The 14,373-nt window shown below is 35.4% G+C and overlaps 1 protein-coding gene across 1 annotated transcript in view; it reads left to right on the top strand.

Annotated features, from left to right (window-relative positions):
- Positions 1 to 7,116, top strand: part of LOC126786402 (uncharacterized) — a 403,094-nt gene extending 395,978 nt beyond the window's left edge. Inside the window, exon 4 of the transcript XR_007671190.1 lies at positions 7,105 to 7,116. The gene's annotated coding sequence lies outside the window, so the exon portion shown is untranslated. The remainder of the gene's footprint in view (positions 1 to 7,104) is intronic.
- Positions 7,117 to 14,373: the final 7,257 nt, after the last annotated feature.

Genomic DNA, 14,373 nt, shown 5'->3' with positions numbered 1-14,373 from the left:
AACGTTGTAGTAATTTGCATCACAAATATTATTACAATATATGAAAGAACCTAAGAAGTAAGAACTATAAAGGATTAAAGAAATGGATAGTATTTGTGCAATGAATAATGCATGAACACTATTTTTTTTTGGCAATTTATGAACACTATATTTTTAAAATTAGTTTGGTAGGAGTTCTATATATACTAGAAAGATCAGATATGTATTAATATGTATGCTTAGCTGAGATGGCGAAGGCTCCTTCAAATTGTAGAGCAGGTTCGAATCCCCGCACTCACAAGTTTGATAAGGTGGGGTGACGGTGCCACGCGGCGTCCTCCCTGTAAAGGTCAACGGTCAAATTTCCCATAATATCGTGATATATCAAAAATATCACAATATTTCGGAAAATTTTAATTATTTCATTCGAAATCAAATTGATATATAATTATATATCCCATTTAAAAAAACAAAAATATCGCCGATATTTTCGATTTTTCAGTCCTTGACATATATACACATTGAAGGCTTGTCCGGGTAGATGGCTTGGTCTATTACCTATGTAGCACGGACACGGACACGAGTGTCTGTATTGGACACGATTCGATACGTAGACACGGCATATAGAATTTTTTTTTTGGACACGGACACGTGGTGGACACGTCAATTAAAATTATTTTAATATATATATATTTATTAAAAAAATAATTTAAAAATTTGAAAGTATTTAGATGTGTATATATATATTAAAGTGTGCATAAATATAACAAAAACTGAATCTGTTGGAATGGTTGAGGATTTGTTGGATCATTTGGATGACCAAGGTTCGAATCCCACCACAAGCATTTTTATTTTTATCATGAGTTTCTCTCCTTATATATATTAAAGTGTGCATAAATATAATAAAAACTGAATCTGTTGGAATGGTTGAGGAGTTGTTGGGTGCCTTGGATGACCAAGGTTCGATTCTCACCATAAGCACTTTCACTTTTATTATGAGTTGGTGCGTGTCCGGGCCGTGTCCAAATTGAGTTCGCGTGTCCGAGCGTGTCCAAGCGTGTCCAAGTCCGTGTCGGACACGCAATACGGACCCTTGTCCGCGTGTCCGTGCTTCATAGTCTATTACACTGTCCAAATCTGCACTGTGCATCCTTGCAGTACTATTAGAAATGACCTTTGTTTTGCTCTTCTAATTTTCTGTTTTTGTAATTTGCACTTCGCTTGACGTGGTTATTTGTAACGGTCATTTACTATAAACGCAGCGTTCAATTATGTGTAGAAGGCCGGATGACTTTCAATGTAAGATTCTCTAGGATTTCTAGTTGTGCCATACGTCCGAGATGTGGACACGTGGTCAGATCCTAGCAGTCAATTATTATTAGAGTTTTTTTCACCAACAGTCCCTCAATTCTGGTGTACCTACCAATGTGATACCTCAACTCTTAATCGTACCAATGTGATACCCAGACTCTAGTATTGCTATCATTGAAGTACTTCCGTCAGTTTGTTTTCAACTTCTCTGTCATCTTGGTGACGTAGCAAGTACGTGAGGCCCACAAAGAGGGTTAAAAGACAAAATTAACCTCATCTGAGAAGAACAATGTTTTTCCCGCCCTTTACCTTGAGAAAGACACCCAATAATTCCAATTTTGGCACCAATTTTCCCTCCATACTCCTTAATTTGTGTCTCTTATCTAAACTAAAGAACTACCGCCAATGAGTCGACCACAATCTGATAAAACCTAGATCAATCTCATTTTCTATTTTTACCCTACCACTTGTTAAACTAACAGAATAAATATAGAAATTTATATGGAACATCTCATTTCCACAATCTCATAAGAATATAGAAACACATGACTTAACGAAATTCAAATACATGTTTAAGTACCATTAGTTGCCACCTTTTATGTTGATCTGCCATAATTTTTGCTTGTAAGAACTAATGGTACTTAAACATGTATTTGAATTTCGTTAAGTTATGTGTTTCTATATTCTTATGAGATTGTGGAAATGAGATGTTCCATATAAATTTCTATATTTATTCTGTTAGTTTAACAAGTGCTAGGGTAAAAATAGAAAATGAGATTGATCTAGGTTTTATCAGATTGTGGTCGACTCGTTGGCGGTAGTTCTTTAGTTTAGATAAGAGACACAACTTAAGGAGTAGGGAGGGAAAATTGGCGCCAAAATTGGAATTGTTGGGTGTCTTTCTCAAGGTAAATGGCGGGAAAAACATTGTTCTTCTCAGATGGGGTTAATTTTGTCTTTTAACCCTCTTTGTGGGCCTCACGTACTTGCCATGTCACCAAGATGACAGAGAAGTTGAAAAAAACTGACGGAAGTACTTCAATGATAGCAATACTAGAGTCTGGGTATCACATTGGTACGATTAAGAGTTGAGGTATCACATTGATAGGTACACCAGAATTGAGGGATTGTTGGTGAAAAAAACTCTTATAATTATTATATGTAGTAAGAACTTCTGCCTTGCGCAGCTATCTATGAATATATCAATGTTTTAGTTTCCTTAGCGTAGCTTACAATCCTTTCCTTTCCCATCTAAGCTTGGGTATCATCACATTATTTGGTAAAGGCTGTTTCATTTTCTGTGCTGGATTTTGGTTTGACATTTCTGTCTTTTTTATTTTGCTTCCTCATCTTTCTGAGCTTGATTACCCAATATTTTTCAATTCAAATGCCAGAGTATAATTTAAGTTCAAAGTAATTATGTATATACAGATCATCGAGTTTACTTAACCACATATATGTTTTTATGGCTGGTGGTGATCGATCTGTCTCAGGAGTCAGAACTATAGCTTAGGATAGCGAATCCAGTTGGTGGAAGTGGATAGATCTTGTTTAGTCTTATAAAGAGTAATGACAGTGGTCGAGGTTGCTTTCGCCAACTGTTGTTTTGAATACAAATGTGGAAAATTATTGTTCAGAAGCACCAATCAGTTTGGAAAATTTTCAAACCAGAATAAATTTTGTATACCAATTTTTTCAGTCCAAGATAGATGGTGCTGATGCACGAAAAGGATCAACATGTTCAACTCCAGAAATCGACCTTTCAAGCTGACTTTACATAAATTTTAGTCGGCGACAAACGATCGATGTGCATGACAACTCCCTCTCGATCGATCTCTCAAAATATGAATATGATACTTTTCAATTTCCTGTGGCTTACAGAAACTCCGGTATTAATCCTCATTAAACAGTATTCCATGCAGCTGCTAGGTTATTTATGTTGGTCTGGAAACTGGAATTCATTAATGCCACTAGGGAAAGCGAAAGATACAAACTGGGAATGCAAATACAAACTAACAACAAGGAAAGACAACAACTAGGAAACAAGGACGACTGATATCAAGCGCGCTTCGTCAGTACATCCGATCTGCAGCACGGTTTGTTTTTCGAAGAATCCAATTACATTTTTTTCCCATGAAAGAGGAGCAGTAAATTGATGCAGAACTTTCTATAGCATGCATTGGAGAGATTTTCCAATCTATGGATAATGGTGGGAGAGGGATTGTCCAGAACATTTATCACTCCATGCAGCTTCGTCTAGTGAATAGATGATTGAATGCATGTGAGCATTACATACTCCACGACCCCTATCGATCAGTTTTTATACTTTTTTATTTCACGCTTTCAGTTCTTGGGCAATACATACAAAATTTATTAAACTACACAAGTGTCCTTGTTACACCTCTAGTCCTCTAGTAAAATTTGACAATTTGTCCATGTCGAATATGGCACACAATGTCCATTTAAGGAAAATTCAAGTGCACAATTTCAACTCATGTGCTATAAAAAAGCTCAGATATATGTAGATATATGAAATGATGAAGGATGCGATTAATGACTATGAAATAATGAGGGATCAAGACCCAAGAGACCACCATACCATCATCTTAGTAAAGAACCGGAGTCCAATACACCACTATCAAGCTAAGAATGAAAATACAAGATAGAACAAGAACGAGTAATAGTAGCGGAATATGTAGAAGAATTTTACTGTTTTATTGATTAAACGATATTACAATGATTACACCTTAATCAATAATAATATTATTCTCAAAAGTAAAAATACTTCTTATTTGATATTCACAATCAAGTATGAAACAACCTCACAAAGATCGTTGCTTCAAGTGTCGATTCCAACCTCACTAAGAACGTTGTAGTCACACGTACGTCGACTTTACTAAGCTTGTCGATGTTGCCACTAAGGTCTTCAATGGAGTCACTAAGATCTCCTAGCACAAAGCTCTTCTTTCTTGTAAAAAATTCTTCACTTGGAATTTTTCTCTTGTTGCCTCTCTGTCCGTGTGTCTCTTGTTGTGTCGAAAGGTTACCTCCAACCTCACTCTGCAACACACTACATATATACCACACGGAAAAAACTCTAAACTCTAGCACAAATAGGCATTAAGCCCAAATCCCTTTCTAATACAACCTTAGATAGAAAAGGAAAAAATCCATATAAATATGGAATACACCTTTTATTATAAATCTCTTTTCTATAACAATTTCTATTTGCCCAAATATAGATAATTATACCCATAATTAGAATCAATGAACACACCCTTGCCGTGAGGTATATACTAGCTTTCCTTGACAATTTCCTAGTCCAACTACGAAAGAACTTCAATGCTCCCCCTTAACGTGATCTCCACTCCTTTGGATGTTCATCAACACCATGGAGGCCAAACATGTACCTTCAATCTTCCCCTTTGGCCTTCCATGCACCTTTCATCATCAAGTACCTACAAGATCACCATGAACAATGTTTCAATAAATAAACTTCAATCACAAACACTAATGAACTTCAAACATAAAAACTATTGCCATAAGGACTTGATTCTCCCCCTAAGTTGATGAAGCCAAAGGAGGGGAAAGCAGTCTAAACATCATCCCTTTTTTGTCGTCTTTGAGCAGCAACACGTTGAGAGTCTTCCATCTCATGTCGAGTTCTCATTGCTCCACTCATGATAAAGAACTGTACACTTAACACACTATGAGGAGAACAAAATAGAGAAAGAAAGAAAACTGATGTTATAATTGTCCATATAAATGTTTTCTTCTAAAGTGAAGAGAACCAATAAAAAAACGAGAAAGCTGAAAATCGAATGTTGCATGAAATTGTGCATGTAATTAGGACACCAATGACCAAGGTAAAAATCAAGCAACCACCTTCCATAATGAAAGAGTACACAAGATGCATGCAAACCATAGAGAACATGCATACGACACTTCAGAATTAAGGACCTTGGAAGATAGTTGCTACTAGCCGCATAAAAACAAATCCATTTTGGGATGACATCAAGATAATCGAACTTGGAGCATGCAAAACACACACAGTCGTGCATATAGACTTTATCTCCTACCAAATATTTTCACACGACATGATGATCTTGAAGGCACATAAGGCAAAGAGAAGATGCCCTACCATAGTTAGGAACCAATAAAGCAGAATAACATATTTGAGTTAGGAGACGTAAACCACTAAGAGGAAGTCACTATTCACATAATCTTGCAAGACATTAGTATAACATAGATCAAAGAGGAAAGCCTCAATATGCATGATGAAGAATTAATTCATGATTCGAATGACATTCAAAATGACAGCCAAGCAGTGAATAGCTTTTGGTCCAAACTTACAGACATGTGCAAGAAGTCAGATGCATACATATTATGATCTCAAAATAACTATGACATGTAAGAGATATCATTCCATAAGAGAATGCACATCATATAAATCAAGCACATGACAAGAAAACCACAAAGCTAAGAAGTAAAATACTCTATATACTTCCATATAATCAATTATCATGGATACCAAACTCTAGAAGCATTTCAACAAATAGCCACTGCATGAAAATCACACATATATATATATTAGTACACGACCACTAATAAATAAGAACTTAGAGAAATTTGCAATACTAGTCACACACATACGGTTCATTTTTGAAGAAGATTGCATGTAATTAAAAATAGAACTAGAGCACATTAGTTTGAACCACCAAACATAGATACTATTCAAGGCATAAGAGAATTTTGAATCTATAAATAACAAACATGCAGACCACTCTAAGGATATAAACCATTTTAAGATCTTATATGCACTTAGCTCTCAACACTAATTGTAGGGGCATGACAGAGTCCACAATATCACAGTCACAAACAAGTCCAAGCATAACATACAACCATGATAAGAGTTATGACACTTTACTTGAACACTCTTCGGAGCAAGACAATACACTTTATTAACTAAAACAAACATGTGTTCTCTAGCAATATGCACGGTCATTAGCTAAAAGTTAGATGTGATGTGCAATTGAGTCTACTTCATAATGGGAATGAAAAAGATGAGTGATTAAATTCACAAGTCAACTTAAACGACACTCCCCCTATCTCTCCATATAATCTCTTTATAACATCAGAAATAGTATATTGCTTATTTTGATAAAATAAGTTCAGTATATTGCTGAGACAATATTTTTTCCAACCACCGGGGGGACCAAGCATGTGCATGCCAACATCTATCGAGTAATTAGTCAATCCCTAGAGAGGAGAACTAGCTTGGCCTAACAATATTTGAACCTCCGGGGAGGCCAAACCAGTCCATTCCTCTAGGAGTCGAGTAGTTAGTCAACTCCTAGAGATGTAGAACTAGCCTGGCCTATGACTGCATGCACACTAAATTTTTTTTTACATGCAGTCAATATCTATAACATGTATTCAACTACACCGACTCCTGATTAGGTGACTCAACTCAGATTTGTCCACCACTATGAAGTATGTGTATGTGAGAACCAGACATAATGGCTAATAATCATGAATGAAATTAGAGAACAAATGATGTGGTCCAAAGCAACAATGCCAAAAGAACCAAAGAAGAAAAAGTTAAAATGCAATAACTCATCCATAGTAAGATAAGATCAGGATAAAGTATAGTTACCGTAACATGAGTTCCCAACAAATTTTTTATTTGTTTTTCAATATTGAGAGCAAATGTCAATGGCATTTTGCATGGTCATAAAATGATTTGTAGCTAGTGGTTTGGTAAAGAAATCTTCTCATTAATAATCTACAGAAATAAATTCTAATGCCAGAATATTCTTGTTAGCAAGTTCACGAATAAAATGATAACGAATATCAATATGTTTAATTCTAGTATGATGAACATGATTCTTCGAAATATTAATGGCACTTGTATTAATCCAGAATATCACAAGTTTTCCTTGCGGAATATCATAATTTTTAAGCATATTTTTCATCCAAATCAAGCATTTGAGTATAATAACTACATGCGGCAACATATTCACCTTCTGCAGTAGAAAATGAAGTACAATTTTATTTCTTACTATGTCATGCAACTAAATTCTTACCAACGAATAAACAAGCACCACTAGTGTTTTTTTGATCTTGCAAATTCCATCTCCAATTAGCATCTAGAAGTGCCTCCTTAATATTCTGTTTAAATCCAATTCTATATCTTGTTGCGGGCTTTAGAATTTTGTCCACTTCATTTGCCTCTTCATGTAACTGCACATTCTTAATTTTTGAACTAGTTAAGCTATCATCATATAAACTAGACAAATCCACATTATTATCAACAGTAACATTTATTGAATCCATTACAGTTTTAGTTTCTTTATCATTTGATTCATAATCTATATCAATATGACACAGATTTGTAAAAAGCTTCTATGAAATTTTGATTATCCTTTTTCCTCCAGACTTTTTTACCTTGATAGTTCTGAGCTACTTTCACTTCTTGTTTAGTTTCTTTATAAGATTTAGATAAACCAACAAAGTGAGAGATATCAAGCAAAAACTGACTATGTTCTTCCAACTTATTTCGAATATCTTTAATATCTTTCTCATATCTGTCATTTGAGTTGATTACATTTGAATTGAAGGAGGTCTGAAAATTTTCAGATTTTTCCTGTTCTCCAACATATTTTTCACATGCCTTTGAAACTGTTTGTTCACGAACAAAATTAGTGGGAAAATTAGAATTTCTATTTGAGCTAAACTTATCAGTATATCCAAGTCTGGTTCTATCATTGTAGCTCTTTCCTAAACTCAGAATGTCAGATAATGACTTCGAACTATTTTGGAATTTTCCAACCTTGTTATCTGTTTCATCAAGCAAAATTTGTAACTTGCCAATTTTCGAGTTTAATAAATCAATTAAATTATCTTTTTCTATTACCTCATCCTGGAGCATTTGAATTTTTGCTAGAAGTCATTTTCTTTCAAGCACATGACCACCATTGTCATTTTTCTTTACTAGGTTTAGTTTCTCCTCTTTCCATTTTAATTTTTCATCTTCCAGCTTCTCCACTTGTTGCTTTAATAGAGTGTTCTTTTCTGAAATTTTCTCTACAGCTTTTATAACTCTTGCTTGATATTCAAACATCTCATTATCCTCATAGCCGTTATCTTCATATTCTTCTTGATCCTTAGTTTCTGAACCTGCATAATCTAAAGAGAAAGAAGTTACAAGAGAAACCGTTTTGTCCTTTTTTGTGGAACTATCATCACCGTCATTCCAAGATATCTTGTAAGCCTTATTACCTGAATCAGACTTTTTATTTCCACAGTTCGTAGAAATGTGACCAATGCCACCACAAGTATAACACTTCTTAATACTATTACTACTACTTCCATAATCATACTTCTTTTGTGATTAATTATCATTACGTTTCTCAAAACGCCTATTATTTCCATTAAATTCCTCCTAGAATTTTAATTATTTTGTTCATTTGAATTTGACTTTCTCTGACTCAAAAATTTCTCAAATTCTAAAATCAACAGTTCATTATTTTCAGCATCCTCAGTGCTTGATTTATGATTTTTTGTAACACTTAATGCAATATTTTTAGAATTCTTACCTTTCGGTCTTTCATCCTCTTCAAGTTCCATCTCCTAAGCCTTCAGATTTCCAATCAACAAGTCCACCGAATAAGTGTTGAGATTATATTGCTCTTGAATCGTTGTCTTTTTCATCCTGTATGACTTTAGAAGAGACCGTAATATTTTTCTTACAATATCAGATTCATGTAAAGGTCTTCTAAGGCTTTCCCACAAACTAGAGAGATCAGTAAAACGACTATAAAAATCATCAATAGTTTCATCATCCCTCATTTTTAAATCATCAATTTCAGAATAATATTGTTGTAATCTTTGTTCTTTTACAATATCATTACCTTCATTTAAAACACAAAGTTTATCCCAAACATGTTTAGCTGTAACGCAATTCTAAACTCTTTTCTTTTCTTCTCTGCTCATTGAAACGTAAAGAGCATTCAAAGCCTTATGATTTCCTTCACTAACTTTGATCTCATTGTCAGTCCAGTCATCTTCATCTTTTAATTCACCAGTGGATGTCCCCTCAGTAGCTTTTGAATCAACATCTTTCATTGGAGGTTTCCATCCACGTTCAACGCTTCTCCATGCATGAAAATCAATATCATATATGAAGAATCTCATTTGAAGCTTCTATTGAGCGAAATCCATACTCTAGAACATGGACGGTTGATTCAATCTTTGACGTTCCATCTTTAATCCCACAAATCTCACTAAGTACGTCTAGTGACCTGCTCTGGTACCAAATGAAAATAGAAGATAGAACAAGAACGAGTAATAGCAGCGGAATATGTAGAAAATTTTACTTTTCTATTGAATAAACGATATTACTTACACCTTAATCAATAATAATTCTATTCTCAAAAGTAACAATACTTCTTACTTGATAGTCACAAACAAGTATGAAACAACCTCACAAAGATCGTTGCTTCAAGTGTCGATTCCAACCTCACTAAGAACATTGTAGTCACACGTACGTCGACTTCACTAAGCTTGTCGATATTGCCACTAAGGTCTTCAATGGAGTCACTAAGATCTCCTAGCACAAAGCTCTTCTTTCTTGTAAAAAATTCTCATCTTGGAATTTTTCTCTTGTTGCCTCTTTGTCTGTGTGTCTCTTGTTGTGTCGAAAGGTTACCTCCAACCTCACTCTGCAACACATTACATATATACCTCTTATATATACTCTAAACCCTAGCACAAATAGGCATTAAGCCCAAATCCCTTCCTAATACAACCTTAGATAGAAAAGGAAAAACTCCATATAAATATGGAATACACCTTTTATTATAAATCCCTTTTCTATAACAATTTCTATATGCCCAAATATAGATAATTATACCCATAATTAGAATCAATGAACACACCCGTGAGGTATATATTAGCTTTCCTTGACAATTTCCTAGTCCAACTAGGAAAGAACTTCAATGCTCCCCCTTAACTTGATCTACACTCCTTTGGATCTTCATTAACACCATGGTGGCCAAACATGTACCTTCAAATAATCGAAAGAAAAGTTACTTACCGATCTTCTTCACTAATTGTTGCACTCAGAGCTTCCTGACTCGCTAATGGTAGGGGTGGGCACGGGACGGGACGGGACGGGGCTCATCCCACGTCTCGTCCCACTCTTTTGAATCGGGACGGGACGAAGGTTTTTAAGAATGCATCCCACTCTGGATTAATCCCGGTTGGGACGGGACGGAATCGGGACGGAACGGGACAAATCCCACCTTACTATGAAGTTAAATAAAAACATATATTTTTACTTTTTCATTAACAAAGTAATATTTAATAATGAAATTTTAACAAACCAAATGCATATTATGTTTAAAATATTATAATTTACCATTATTATTTGAGTTGATATATTTTGGAGTTATTAAGAACATAAATTAGTTTCATTTTGATATAAATATATAAGAATTTTTAAGTTTTCATTAAAGGTGGGACGGGACGGGACGAAGCGGGATATAAATTATTCGTCCCACGTCCCATCCCACTAGTATGAAACGGAACGGGATCGGGACGGGACGAACATTTTTAGGCCTCCGTCCCGTCCCATCCCTATGAATTTCGGGACCTGATCGGGACGGGATCGGGATTTCCGTTTTTTATGCCCACCCCTAGCTAATGGAGTTAGTCTAACCATGTGTGTAAGCCCACTATGGGATTTCGTTTCTCATTTTCGGCCCAAGCATTTTCGAAAGTCCACACAGAAGCAGCAGTGCTTTTTCTTTCCAGTTTCCACAAAGGAACTCAAACTCACATCCTTTCAGCTTTACATATGGCTCTATTTTTGAATAGTACTGGCATTAGTAACTTGTAGCCCTATTTTTTAAATTTTATTTCCGCAAAAAAACTTATAGGTTGATGGTAAGTTTAAAGCGTTGTACCAACGCTAGTGATTTGTAGGCAACATCAATTCTCATGGACGTTTCGTGTTGGTTTAGTGATGGACTCTGATAACTTTTTTTTTCCCATATATCTTAATCTAAAATTTAGATATCAGCTGACTCGGCGGATAATAAACATCGTAAAATCAATTGCGAGTTAGTTTTGCTTCATTGCGTACGTAATCTCCTTTTTTATACACAATTTCAATTTTTTTCGGCATAATGAAACTTGAAACTTGAACCAGTTTCTTATGGCTCAAGATTACTCGGACTTTTATCGTCAATAGACGTTCATATACCTTACAGCACCCTGGTGAGAGCTATTGAGAGCTACTGGCATTTCTAAAAGATATTTTGTTTTATTGGTGAACAACAAAAATCCAAGTCGCTTTTCTCCGCGAACACACACGGCACTTATTGTAAAGGAGAAGTTCCAGGTTAAGAAAACTTGCACGATTAGAAGTGTTTTGGAGCTTTGAATCTGAAGCCTTTTCTTTGAAAGCGAAAAGAGAGGGAAAATGCCATAGTCGGGATGCCACATTGACCACACGTGCAAGCAAAAGAAATTATCAATCAGTGCATATCTGCAAGAGGTCGACACCTTCTTAGGAAAAATTAGTTCATGATTGGCATATGATGGGAATGGATTCCATTTTTACTATTCGAAAGTGACTATTCTTCCAAGTGCATTGTTCAACATACTATTCTTGGCTCTCTAATACATATCTTAGAAAAATTAGTCAAAAGTGATGAGTAAGAGCTTGTGTATTGTGTAATGCATGCATCATCTCTCTTTTGCTTAATTTTACATTTTTTTTGTTTATTTTCTAATGATAAATCACGCATTGATAGGTTAAATAAAATTAAATATCACTAGTAAAAGATTAAAGTTTTATTTAATTTGATAAATTTAGATTTTCAGTCCCAAAGCCATCGGTTTATCGTCTCTATCCACAACTAGGGGTCTTTTGGATACCTCATTTAGGTGAGTGGCTCTCAAAGTTCCATTCTTCGACTATCAACTTGAAATTAATCTATGGAATGAGAGGATCAATTGCTTGTGGTAAGATCAGAATTTAAGGGCGTCATAGCTAGGTTGCTATCCAAAAAGAACTTATCTAGTTAATCTGCAAAGAATAGATCATGTAGGTGAAGTGTGGTCTGATTAGTCAAGTACCTTGACTAACAACATTGATGACGCTTATGATAGTTGGTACTGCAAAACTGGTTGGTGATCGACATTATATGACCAGTTTTGCATGGACAATGTAGGTTTGAACAAAAATGTGGTTGGAAAGGCAGCTGTGGATCTAGTTGGAGGATGTTTTACTGGTGGAGTACCGATATGAGCGTCTCTAAAGCCACAGCTGCAACCACATGACAATTAATCATGGCTCTCTGTAATACTGTAGGGAGGCAGAGGAGGTGGAAACCCCATGAAGTCTCGACAATCTTCAGCAGCACCATTGGCTCTTCTATGGATTTCAAGGCCAATGCATCACAGGTTTTGCTATCAGCAAATCTTTCAGCCAATGACATATTTAGGATTCGATCATGGAGTGTAAACTGTAGACGTCAATAAATCTTAAAAAATATAAATAATTGTCAATGAATGTAGAAGAGTATTTTGAAAATCAATAACAAATTAATATATTTCAACAATTTGTTTTTCAAATTAATTAGATTGAAACTTAATAACTCATACATGCAATTTCATATTCAATACATAAAGTAGCAAAAATATTATAAGAGTTATACTTGAGGATTTTTGATGAGATTTAAGAAAAAAATACCATCATGTAGGAGAAATACATATTTAAAAAATTCAATTTTATATATATATCTTTTTTTGTTAGCACTAATATATCAAAAAAATTGGGATGGAAATTGTTGTATGGGCTCCAACCCAAAAGCCTTGGGCTAGATCCGCCACTACTTTCAACATCGCTCATCCTCACCCATCAAACTCTTAGGTGGGTGGCGATGTCTTGAGAATGAGGGCACGAAGGCCAGCAAGAAGACTAAACACAACCAATCTCTATGGTGTTGGTGAATGTCACGTTTATCAAACTAGGGCTGAAAGTCACAATAACAAATGCTTTGGGGATCAGAAAAACATTTATGTCACTAGTTAAACCCATGCGTCTTAGGGGTAGACATAGAGATGGCAAAATGGCCGAGCCGGTCCATTTTAAGAGAGTCCAAACCGTGCATGTGTCGTGTTCTGGCCGGCCCATTTATTTTTGTGTCGGGCTCGGGCTGTCCCATTTTCTCAAATATTAAGCCCAGCCGGGCCCACTGCCCAAGCCCATGTCGGGTCGAGCTCGTGCCGGGCCAAGAAGCGGGCTGACCCATTAGTATTATAAGACACAATTAATATGACAAAAATTGTGAAATTAGAATATTTATTTTATATAACTATTTAGAATAGTAAAATAAAACAAAATACTACAATACATTTGATAATTTTATTTCTAAAATGTTACATATGTCAAAACTATGACTTTTTTTATTATTACTTTGATGATATTTGTGACATAATATAATTAAAATAATAAAATAATCAAAAAGTTTATATTTAAAAGGTCTAATATTCAATTTTCATTATTATAATTGTATAAAATTTATATTAATAATATAAAATTATGTGTTTAACGGGTCGACCCATAAATTTATCGTGTTTGGACCGTATCTGGTCAAAAACGGGTTCAGGCCGGGCCCATAGGCTAAAATATCTAAGCCCAGCCCGACCCATTACAATAACGAGCTCGGGCCAAACCGGGCCACTAATGAGCTCGGGCCGTGCTGGGCCAATTTTATACGAACCGGGTCCGTGCCGAGCTCGGGCTTTTCAGCCCACTTACCACTTCTATGTAGACATGAGGAGAAACCGGAATTATGGCGCAATATGAACCTAGAGGAGGAGGTAGAGCTTCAAATGACCTTGATGAAGTCGGTGAATTGTGCGAAATCTGGATTGGGTAAAGCAGTTATTTCAGATTTTCGTCTAAACTTGAGCACGGTTGGTGGTATCGTGAGCCTCGTTGACGTGACGAAGGAAAAGTAATTTTTCTAGTAGAAGCAAGAAATTAAGATCCTTCTCAAAAACCCGAGT

Source organism: Argentina anserina, chromosome 3 (assembly GCF_933775445.1).
Source record: "Argentina anserina chromosome 3, drPotAnse1.1, whole genome shotgun sequence".
NCBI lineage: Eukaryota > Viridiplantae > Streptophyta > Magnoliopsida > Rosales > Rosaceae > Argentina > Argentina anserina.
The sequence above is the reverse complement of the archived record's forward strand: the minus strand, read 5'-3'. Positions and strand labels throughout refer to the sequence as shown.